The sequence below is a fragment of the Ceratotherium simum genome, chromosome 25, assembly GCF_057802395.1.
Source record: "Ceratotherium simum simum isolate JZ-2026a chromosome 25, ASM5780239v1, whole genome shotgun sequence".
In the NCBI taxonomy this organism is placed as follows: Eukaryota; Metazoa; Chordata; class Mammalia; order Perissodactyla; family Rhinocerotidae; genus Ceratotherium; species Ceratotherium simum.
In genome coordinates, this window is record NC_141924.1 from 46762892 (window position 1) to 46774099 (window position 11208).

Consider the following 11208-nt stretch of genomic DNA (forward strand, 5'->3'; position numbering starts at 1 on the left):
TGACAACTGTGTGATTTCAGTGAAACAGTAAATAAATGCTATAGCCAGTCAAAACCTGATCCTCAAATATTGTGGGCACCTCAACAACTAGTGAAACTTGAAATGTTTGTTTTGCGTTTTGATGTTTTTCTTTTTAATTTCCATGCTTGTTCTTGGTCGCTACATAGACATATTTTTAGGTACTTGCAATTTTTTTTCTCAAAAGACTGTTAATACTCTTAATCAGCTAAAATTCTGCCTAGGATATGAATTAATTCTGTAGAAAAAACAGAGTTCTGACTTCCAAGTGTTGATAAATGTCCAAATTCCAAAAATGACAATATCATTTTTACTACTCATTTCCTTTTCACAATTTGTGTTAATTCTTGGTCCTAAAATAACCCGTGTATTTCTATAGAGTGATGAAAACAGAATAGTGATTCATAGTAACAGTATGTTTGCCTTAAAAACAATTTTGTACTACGGGAGGGAAAGACTACATACCTGTTTAACATATTACCATACTTTCTGGTTTATAAGCTGTGGCAGTTTATAAGGCACAGCCAACTTTTATAAGCATATGTTGAGGGGTGGGGAGGATTTTACAGCAAGGAGGCTAGAGGGAAAACGCCCCTCCCTGCCCTGACAAGGTCGATGGGTCTCTCTGCTAGGGTGCCCTGAGAGCTTTTGTAATCAGCCACTCTGCGGAAACCTTAGGGCTCTGAGGGGGGAGCTCTGGAATTTGCTAGAATGCCACTATGTACTCTAATGTCATAGGATTTCACCATCTAGCGGCAGCTCCTGAAAATTATAGCCAGTTACCCTGAACGAGACGCGTTTTGGTTGTGTTGCTAAACAATTTACTTCTATATACAGCTTTTATTTGACAGTGTGAGTTTTCACATTCTGAATTGGAAATGATGTGATTGATAGATTGCAAAACATGTTTTGCAAAACATGGATTTTCAGTTATATCAGGATCATGTCTGTGTGCCAACACATTCATATAAGAAAAAAAAATTGAAGCAACTGTTACAACACCTGTTTTCTTTATCATCATACGGATAATAAAGATGATAAGAATGCATGGACACCCTGTGCTAATGGACGGGTTAATGGTAGTGAGAACACAAAAGTCATTATTAATGACCAAAACCTAGATGGGATCTAAGGTAATATTTATTAAACTTCCTAGAGCAAATATAATCTTATTATTGCAATTTTCAAACTCTTTAGGACCTGAGGCCCTTTTTCTCACTGACACAGCAGTTTTTATAAAACAATAAAACCTTTACTTTTGATAAGTAAATGTTCTCTAGGGGCCGGCCTGGTGGCTCAAGCACTTAAGTGCGCGCGCTCTGCTGCAGCAGCCCGGGGTTCGCTGGTTCAGATCCCGGGCGCGCACCGACGCACCGCTTGTCGAGCCATGCTGTGGCGGCGTCCCATATAAAGTGGAGGAAGATGGGCACAGATGTTAGCTCAGGGCCGGTCTTCCTCAGCAAAAAGAGGAAGATTGGCAGATGTTAGCTCAGGGCCGATCTTCCTCACAAAAAACAACAAAAAAAAGGTTCTCTAGGAACAAAACTATCAGGTAGTGGCAGAGCAGAGACCCTCTTGCTAGCATATCTACAAACTGACAATATTTGCGCTGTTTCTTCTATTGTAAAAATATCCATTTTTTTCCAGATCCCTCAAAATGAACATTGAATTATAATATTTGAGAAGTCCACTCTGTTCTGTAACATAGTATTAGCGTCTCACCTCTCCACTCTTTTAATAGTTCTCCTTGTCTTTCGGGACCAGCTGCTCCTCCAATGCCCATTCGGGAGATTTCCACCTCCTTCCTCAACTCACGTATTGGTGCTAAATCTCACCTCCCTTTCTTATTTATGAGTTTGTATCAGGTTGTGTGTCAGTGTAGATAGTTAAGCTAATTTTAATTAAAATGTTAAGTAAGTTTTCATATGACATAAAGCAAATGATTTAGTAGAGTCCAGATATATTACATCTCCTGAATTCCCATCTCCACTTTGTAATGTGATCAAAGGAAAGCAAGTGAGGATGTCTGGCATAACCTGTTCTGTATAAGCCCATGCTGTTTATCATCCAGGCTTTCACTGCTCTCTTGATGCATATATAATACCTTTGCTTCTTAATATTCACTCTATTTTACTAAGAATTTGAAATAATAATGGCCAGGGAGGCTTTTTTCCTTCTTTCTTTCTGAAGTATTTTTAACTTGATTATTGCTCCCATTGTTTTTGAAGCGCTTTGGTTGCCCCCAATCCCAGTAAATATTTCCCAATGGAAACATAAATGCAGTGGGTAATTTTCCTGGCAAGTAAGGGTGCTATATTTAAAGCAAATGCACTTAATTGCTGTGTTCCATGTGTTCATTTTTAGCCTATTGAGTTCAAATAGCTTATTGATGTTATCATTAATCTTAGGTCCCATTCTCATCTTTTCAGCTAACTATTCCTTAATAGAATCATAAGAAAAATTTGTAGTTTCTGAGTCATGTGCCAATTCAATCATAAGTTGTGTTTGTCTGTCGTCCATTTTAGAGTACTTTTAAATAGCTTATACCAACCCTGTGACATATCCAATTATGCCAGCCTCAGCATATTTAACTGACAATTCTCTTTGTCACTTGTGTACATTCTTTACAATGGTAAGTCAAACAATTACTAGTTGGTCTCAGGAAATTCACAAATTTATAATGAACTTTACAGTCTATTCATTGCACATGATAAGTTACAGATTGTAACTTGAATTTATACTCATTAGAAGTAATTTCTATTTTATTAATATAACATATTTATTAATATAACTGTCTCTATTTTAAAGAGTTTCCACAAAATAAAAAGACTGTTTTCACACTTTTTGTGTGTATAGGAGTTTAAAGGGAATAAGAATGTGCACAGCAAGGAATCATACTGATTCCTCTAGAAACTCTCAGGAGTGAATGAAGTTAGGTGTGCATGCTAGTGTAATCAGTTGCTCCTCATACTCAAAGTCCTAGGAAATGTCACCTTTCCTTATGATATCAAATCAGATCTACTTCTGGACTCCCACTTGCAGTGGTCAGCAATGTCAGTCATTTTAAAATGCTCCCTTTGCTCTCTTAGGAGGAAGCCCCCAAGTTAACAGAATCCCGAGGAAATAGCGGAGGAGAGACCGTGGTCACAGTTGAGCCGCTCATCATGCCCATCCACATGCAAAGGGGGACTGCTCTGCAGGTGGCATCCATGTCGTCACCACCACCTCAGCTTTAGTCCCCCTGTGCAGACTCTTAGTGCACAGCCCTCCCCTGTACCCATACAGCTGTCGTTTGGGAGTTACAACATCTCCTAGACTCTATGTTCTGGTGAGACCTTGGTCTCCTCCACCCAAGGAGCACTCAGCCTCTGATCCCTTCTTTTCTGAAGAATTCTCCTGCTGCCTAAGAAGTCAAACCTTAATTTCGCCAGCCCCTGAAAAAAAAAAAAAAAACAGACTTTCTTTCTCTGGTCCTTTTTCTGTGGCACGTCATGAAGTACCGGACAATCAGACAGCAAAGCTTCAAACCTCAAGACCACAGAGGCAACTCTTCATGCTCCTTTAGGAGCACAATAAGTGGTCTCCACCTCCCAAGGGGAACGACATGCTTCCTACGAACAGAAGAAATAAATGATACGGTTGGCTTTTCATGTATCACTACATTCAGTGCTTAATAACTCAACTTTTACATGAGGAAACCAGCGCAATTGATTTTTCCAAACTGAGATGAAAACCTTTTGAATGAATTTCAGTGCCTGTGTTTAAAGCTAATTTGTACTTCATCCCATTACCCATTCCTATTTCTCGCCTTTGTTCTATCTTTCCACTGGCTTTTCCCTAACTCCCAAGATAACTGAAGACAAATTAACACAATGCAGAAAGCAGTTGGCATCAGACTTTTAATAAACAATAGGTTTTTACATGTAATAGTAATAAATATTATTTAAGTAATTTACTTGGTTAGAGAGTGTGATGCTTACGGGGCTAAGGTTGCACATTCATTCCTTACCTGAGCCAATTAACTTCATGGAAAGAAAATTCTTTCCACAACAAGACTGAATCCCTAACTACAGCCAGCAGAGTAATTCCGGATGATCACTAGAAAAGCTTTCAGAGAACATTTCCTGACAGTTGGTCAATTGCATCATTTTAGTATATAACTGACAGCATACTATTATATTATTATTCACTAGGAAGAGGTATATTTCTCTGCAGAACTTCTTGCAGAAACAGAACTTACTGATGCTCCAAGAAAGGAAAGTTGACAAGTTCAGTGTGAATTATTTATATCAAACTAAACCTAAAATTACTTATACCTAGTATTAATAAATAAAATAAAATAACATTAAAATTAAATGATGGACTACTGAGTGAGCTAGCAAGGACTTTAAAAAGAGGAGGGAGGAAGATTATTGAAATGTAGCCATTATATGTAGTTGCATTGGTAGAGATATATGACTAATAATCACACCATTAGATTGTTTACAGCACACTTTAATATTTTAAGGTGGCTTACAGGATACATATGCTGCAAAATACTCATCAGTATGAAGCTATATCCGAACAATTAATTTTGTTGTTACTGAAGTATAGCTTATTCATTGCTGTCTTTGTCTGTGCAGCTCATGATGGCAATTCAGGGGAACCATCAGTGTGATGAAAACCTGTAGAGAACCCCACTCTTTCCTAAGGATACAGAACTTATTACCACATCTAAAAAGTAATCTCTCCCCACAACCCTCCATTGGGGAATCACATGGCCTTGATGCTCTAATACCAAATTCAAAGCAAAAATAATATTTTGTATTCACCAGAGTCTAGTCGGTTCTATGGAGCACATTGGTATGGAATATGAGATGATATTGAAAGATCCATCTGACCGGCTGGCCTTCCCATAGCACCACGCCCATTATCCCTGTGTTCCACATCCTATGGTACTTTCTTGGGTAGACATCACCTGCAAAGGCCCCAGGCTTTTTAGTGGCTTTCCACCCTCACAGTTTCTGGTCCACCAAAGGGGCCCTTCTTATTTGCAACCACAGTTATGAACTAGTTCTAGGGATTTGGTGCAAGAAGGAATTCATAGCATTATAGCATATGTTCAGTCTGCAATCTTAAAACTGGAAGTTTTGAGTTACTTTATCCCAATGGGGAAAAACTATTTATTTTAGAAAACAGATACACATATGAAGTGATAAAAGCAAAAGAGAGTAGAAAATAAAAATCAAGAATGCGGTTACTATATACAAGGCATTCTATGCCATTCCATCAACTTACTGGACACAGGTCAGAAATCAGACTCTAAGCTTTCATTTGCCCAACACAAGAGGGAAACAAGACTAGATACATGACTCAAAGTGAATAGTACTCAGGAGAAGCTGAAGTATTCCAGAATTGAGTCAGAAACAAAAATATACCACATTAGTCTACATGGACGACTCTGTGAGATGTGGATAGCATCCTCAATACAACATTTGTAGAAAATGCAGTGTTGAGTTTCAGGGTAGACTGGTGACATCATGCTAAAGCTTAATTCAGCAAAAGCAGTTCTTACTGGGAAGCACCAATGAGATGATCTGGCTTAACTTAAAAAAAGAAATGATTTTAAGACATGTTTCCTACAAGAAAGGAACCACCCCCTAGAAAGCATCTTGGAAATTTTGAGAGTGGGTGTTTTTTTGGGGGTTCTTACCATGTTTGTGGGGCACTACAGGCATTTGGTGGGAAGGAGCCAGGGTGCCAGACATCCTTAATGCACAGGAGAGTCCCAACTGAGGAAGATCTGTTTCACACCTCCGTACCTTTCACACGTCTTGCTGGACATTCAACTACTGAACACACACTTGGATGTGTGGTGGTGTTTCAAGGTGGGAAATATGTTTTCTGTGTTATTTCATCACTGGCCCAACCTATGTCACAAGATAGAAATTATTTTTACATTACACTTGTAAATAAGACTTGCTCATTTTCTAATTCTTAATTTTTTCCATTTTGACAGTTTGTAACTTGCCATGGTTTTGTTATCTCTACCTTGCTTAAGGTTCTTTTCTTTTTTTCTTGTCATTTACATATGTCAGGTTATTATTACTTATCATTCCACTAGTTTTAATTAGGGTCCACCCACTCCTCTGCCCTTTAATTTTCCTCCCAATATACAGAATGGCTTCTGGCTTTTTTATCTTAACTCCAAGTATTCATCATAAGTCGCTGCAAGCATCTGACCACTTCATTAGGTTTTCTAGTACAATCATGCCTGAGCACCTACATATTAATATGTATAACATATTATTTTATTGTAAATTACATTCTTTTTCCTTTATTTTATAGTTAGAGCATTATATGGTTCTTTTTAAATTGTGTTCATTTTTAAATTAAAATATGTTCTTTTATTATCTCTGAATTTCATTTCCTGATAAAAAAGGAGGAAATACAAAGTATTTGTTATCAAAAGGGGACATTGAGTATGATATAGGTGAAGGCCACTTGTAGGGATAGGAAGCGCTTGCAGAGAAAACAGACCACTATCTCAATTCCCAACTGGATATTCACTCAGATAGCTCATGAGTTGCCTAGGTGGACGGGGAAGGAATTAGAGTAAAATACAGTGAAACTGTGGAGAGAGGTCAGTGGGCTAGCCTGCACCCCTACCGTGCGGGCTGAAGTGGTAAGGATTTAAGGTTCCTTGAGGTTTTGGTGGGAGGGAGCACCACAGAAGGTAACTAAAGGGGCTGCCTGACGCACAAGAGACCCCAGCAGTGGGAGGCTCTACGGCATACCACCAGGGTCCAAGGCTGATGGGACTTTCAGAAGTCTTGCAGAAGTCATCGCCCATGTCAGGGATGATGCAGTGGAGACTCTCCCATGGGGCCCCTGAAGAACAAACACATATATCCTATGGGGAAGCCAGGCTTTGGGTGCCTCTTATACAGAAGCTATCAAATGTAAAAGGAGGTTTACATGTTAATATGTGTAATATTAATAGCAGTGCTATTAAGTAGTGCTGTTTAATTTCACCTTCCCCCATCCCTCTTGCCAGACCTCAACATCCCAAAAGATACACAATAGCCCCAGAAAAGAGAAGGAATGGGATAGGCTCCCTCACTGGTCAAGGGTGAGTTACAGGATGGGTAGTGCTTTGAGCTGGAGGTCAGATTAAACTGAACTTTGTACACCTGGAAGGGACTAGAAAACAATGAGGTCTGTCCAATTGTAGGTAAGGGATGAAAAAGGGCAATTCAACTAAATATATTTGAAGTTAATTACTGGAGAAAAATTAAGATATTTTATACCTATATCTCATTGAGTTCATATTGCTGAACATATTGATTAATATAGATAGATGATAGATAAATAGATGATAGACAAATTTCTACTAAGTCTATAATTTGAGGCTAGAAATTATTCATTCTTTTTATAAAATTGAACAACGTTTTATCTAGTCCAACTAGACAGGACTATAATTCTAGATTAATATGGATGGAGATCAGAGCCCAATATTTAAAGCTGTCCTTGAACAGTAATGGGATAAAATTCTCCTCTCTGCCTGCTTCATTTGGTTTGAGTATTTAAGATAACTGTGAGTAAACTTTACCAGTCAGAGTATCCCACTTTCTACAAAATCCAGAGTTGTTAATAAATAAAAACAAACCTCCAGATGTCCTCTGAATGCTGGGCCTCCATGACATCACCACCAAATTCAGGCGACTATATTGTACAGTCTGGCCTCTTTTATGATTTCACAGCTAAACTTGGGTCCTCCCACATGGATTAATTATATTTGAAATTTTTAAGCCATAAAAGGAGATTATAAGACTATTTCAATTTAATGAAATCTCAGATTGCCTCTTCCAGTTGGTTTCTCAGGTCACTACACTGACTTGGTGAGGAGCATTTGGCAGTATAGACGTCCTTGTCATACAGGAACCTACACGAGTGAGCTGCCCATCACTGTGTGGATGGAATGTGTCTCAGGTTATCAGCAGCCACTTGGTGGAGGGAGAAGCTTCACCATTGGCACCTGAGGCAGACTTTTTTTTAAGTGGTCAGAAAGCAACAAATTATCTTCTGTGATGTTCACTTCTACCAAAAACTTGAGTATCTTTGCTACTCCAAATGGGAGGGTGCAGACAAGCCCACTGAGACTCACAAAGACAGGAAGTTCCTCCTACCTAAATCAGCCTTCTCTTCTCCCTAGGCCAACTGTGAATGCAGCTGGAGTCTAGGACAACTCTAAGAAGTGATTCAATTCGTGGAAAAGGATTGATTTCTGCATGGCCCATAATACCCCCTGAAGGACAGTAGTAAGCAAAGAAGAACAAATGTTATGATCTAGAATGGTTGTTCTCAAAATGTGGTCCTCAGACCAGTAGCAATCAGCATCATCTTGGACTTTATGAGAAATTCAAATTCTTGCCCTCCTACCCCCAGACATAACGTATCAGAAACTCTGGGGTGGGACCTAGAAATCTTTGTTTTACAAAGCCCTCCAGGTGATTCTGACACATACTAAAGTGTCAGAAAATCATGGATTGATGATGCTAGCTATCAGAGTAGAGAGACAGGGAAACTTTCCCTCAGATTATTCCGTGACGCTCCAATCAGCAATATGTGAAATAGTGTGGCAGACTCTATTTTCCAAAGATGGCTGGAATAGTATCTCCCATCCCACATGCTCTCCCTACAATGACATTAACAACTTTCCCATCAGGAAAGCAGGTCTATGTCCCCTACCCTTGAATCTGGATGAGCTTGTCTTTCAGTGTTAACCAATGGAACGTGGCAGAAGTGGTGCTATAGGACTTCCACAGCTCAGTCACCAAAGGCAGCTCAACTTCTGTGCTGCTTGCTACAATCCTTGCTCTGGAAGTCTTCAGACAACATCTTAGCAGTCTGAGCACAGTCTAATAACTTTCACAGCTCTGAGAGACTGGAAATAGAGATGCCTTCACGCCTAGAACCTTCGAAACATGTTTTTCTTTACTCTATAATTAAAAGAAAAGTTCATTTATTTTAAAATAATTATTGGGAGAATATTTTGTTTTTAGACTGATAAGCTACAGACCTTTACATTCAAGAAAACATTTGTGTTCATCTTTTTAATCTCAAGCACAGTCCTAAACATTTTTAAGGAATCCAAAGTAACCAATTACTAATCTTAGTAAATCAGAGACTTGAAAAAGAACATCTCCGGTCACTGACTTACATGTGAGCATGGTTTTATTGACTAAAATAAAGAGTCTGAGTAAAGGTTAACTAAAGGAGGTTATTTGATAATCAAAGCGAGGTATTCGAGTCCCAGGAAAAAGTCCAACAGAGTGTTCTGAGGAAGGCTCCGAGGCCCACAGGTCTGAGTGCAGTTTCTATACCTTTAACAAGGCAGCGTCCCTGCAGGAAAGGCCTACACATCTCACAGTCAGCTACTTCAAGGATAACAAGAACTTTTTGGTTATGCATCAAACAAGGCTTGTAATGTTGGTGTTATCTATGTGTGGAGGGAGGTGAGGACCAGGGTCACCACTTTTTCCCTCAATCTCTCAGAAACATCGTTGGGAAGTATGAGAGCAAGATGCTCATGATCTCTTCCTGTTGCTGGTTCATCCAGCTGGTGTCCTCAGTCGTGAGACGAGGGGTTGCAAGGCCATTCTAACACAGGCTGAGGAGGCCTGCACGGCTGCTTCACGGTACAGTGTGGATTTTTATTGTACTGACTTGAAGCCTATGCAGCCTGCTTGCTAGACTCACCTGTTAGACGAGAGAGGGGTCCCAGTCTCATTTACAGTTTGAACAGTGGTGGGCAGGGGTGAGCGTTACCTATAGATAGATTCTTAAGGTTAACGTATGCTCCACAGAGCACACAAAAATCTATGTCACCTGTGACTAGAGCAGTATAAAATTCAAGTACATAATCACTTGAAATGTCAGTTTAACCTCAGTGATGTGAGAAAGCCCTTACGATATGCTGATGTATAAAATTTTGTGTCAATAAATAATTCCTTAAGCAAAAAAAAAGTAAGCAATCTTAGTCCCTGAGGCTTCCGTGCTGTGAGGAAACCCAAACTAGCCCATGAGAAGAAATCCTAGGGAGAGGCCCTGAGACTGGAGATGCTCGGCCAGAGCGCAGTGACTTGACACCCTGCTGTTCCAGCTCCAACTACTACGTGACTTCAGCTGCATGAGAGAACCTGAGCGAGACCCAGTCATCCGGGTCCTTCCCAAAGTTCTGACCCGCGTCAACTGTGAGAGAGAGTAAAACGGTCGCCATTGTTTTAAGCCACTAATATTTAGAAGTAGCTGATCGTACAGTATTCTGGTGACCTAACCTTGTTTTTTTCCGAAGTTAGCTAGTCATCCTAATGCCATTTATGAGATAATCCACCTTTTCTTTGTTCATTATAAAATCCACAGTTACTATATTAAATATTTTCATATTCTTGGATCTATTTCTGGACTTTTTCCTCTAAACTATTGATCTGTGTCCCTATTCCTGCACCTTTTCTATAGTATTTTAAATATAGCTCTGTAATATGTTTTAATAGTGAGCAGGACTATTCTTATCCTGATTAGTCTTTTTCAAGTCTCTAGTCTGCTGGATGAATTTTAGAACAATTCTCAAGGTCTAACAATAAATAAAAAGAAAAGACCACTGAAATTTTATTTGGGTTGCCTTAAATTGATAGACCAGTTTGTTTCACAATCTTTAAGATGCCCCAAGGAACTTGATATATTTTTCCACTTATTTAAGTTTTCTTCCATGTTATTCAGTAATTTTTGGCTTTATTTCTCACATAGTCCTGAACATTTCTTGGTAAATTTGCTCAAAACATTTTCTATTTCTGTTGCTAGTGCTATTAGACTTCATTGTCCTCTCCCCAAACATGCACACATACATATTTTCAAATAGGTATGTTGTAAAAATAGTATCTGTTTATGATTACCGTAATAAACTCTCTAAATAACCTCAACAGCTTTTCAGCTTATTCACACAAATAAACTGGATTGAGTTTGTTCCCAAGCAGATAATCATATCTTCTGCAAATAATTGTAATATTACTGCCTCCTTTCCAATGCTCCTTGCTCCTCATCTCATTTTCTTGTCATGTTGCATTGGTTAAAGCTTTAAAAAAAAAGTTAATCAATTGCTATACATTTTTTAAATAAAAGAATACAGAATTTGTTATATTTCTTTATGAC

At 38.9% G+C, this 11208-nt stretch overlaps 1 long non-coding RNA gene across 2 annotated transcripts; it reads right to left on the reverse strand.

Moving 5' to 3' along the window:
* Nucleotides 1-2819: 2819 nt before the first annotated feature.
* On the reverse strand, nucleotides 2820-8984 carry LOC147913783 (uncharacterized). Of its 2 annotated transcripts, XR_015556314.1 has the most exons (4): nucleotides 8749-8984; nucleotides 5711-5927; nucleotides 3547-3629; nucleotides 2820-3452 (listed from the first exon to the last, which is right to left on the reverse strand). It is a non-coding gene; the product is annotated as an uncharacterized LOC147913783 (long non-coding RNA). The 2 variants fall into 2 exon arrangements; XR_015556313.1 differs by lacking the exon at nucleotides 2820-3452 and having other exon boundaries at nucleotides 3476-3629.
* Nucleotides 8985-11208: the final 2224 nt, after the last annotated feature.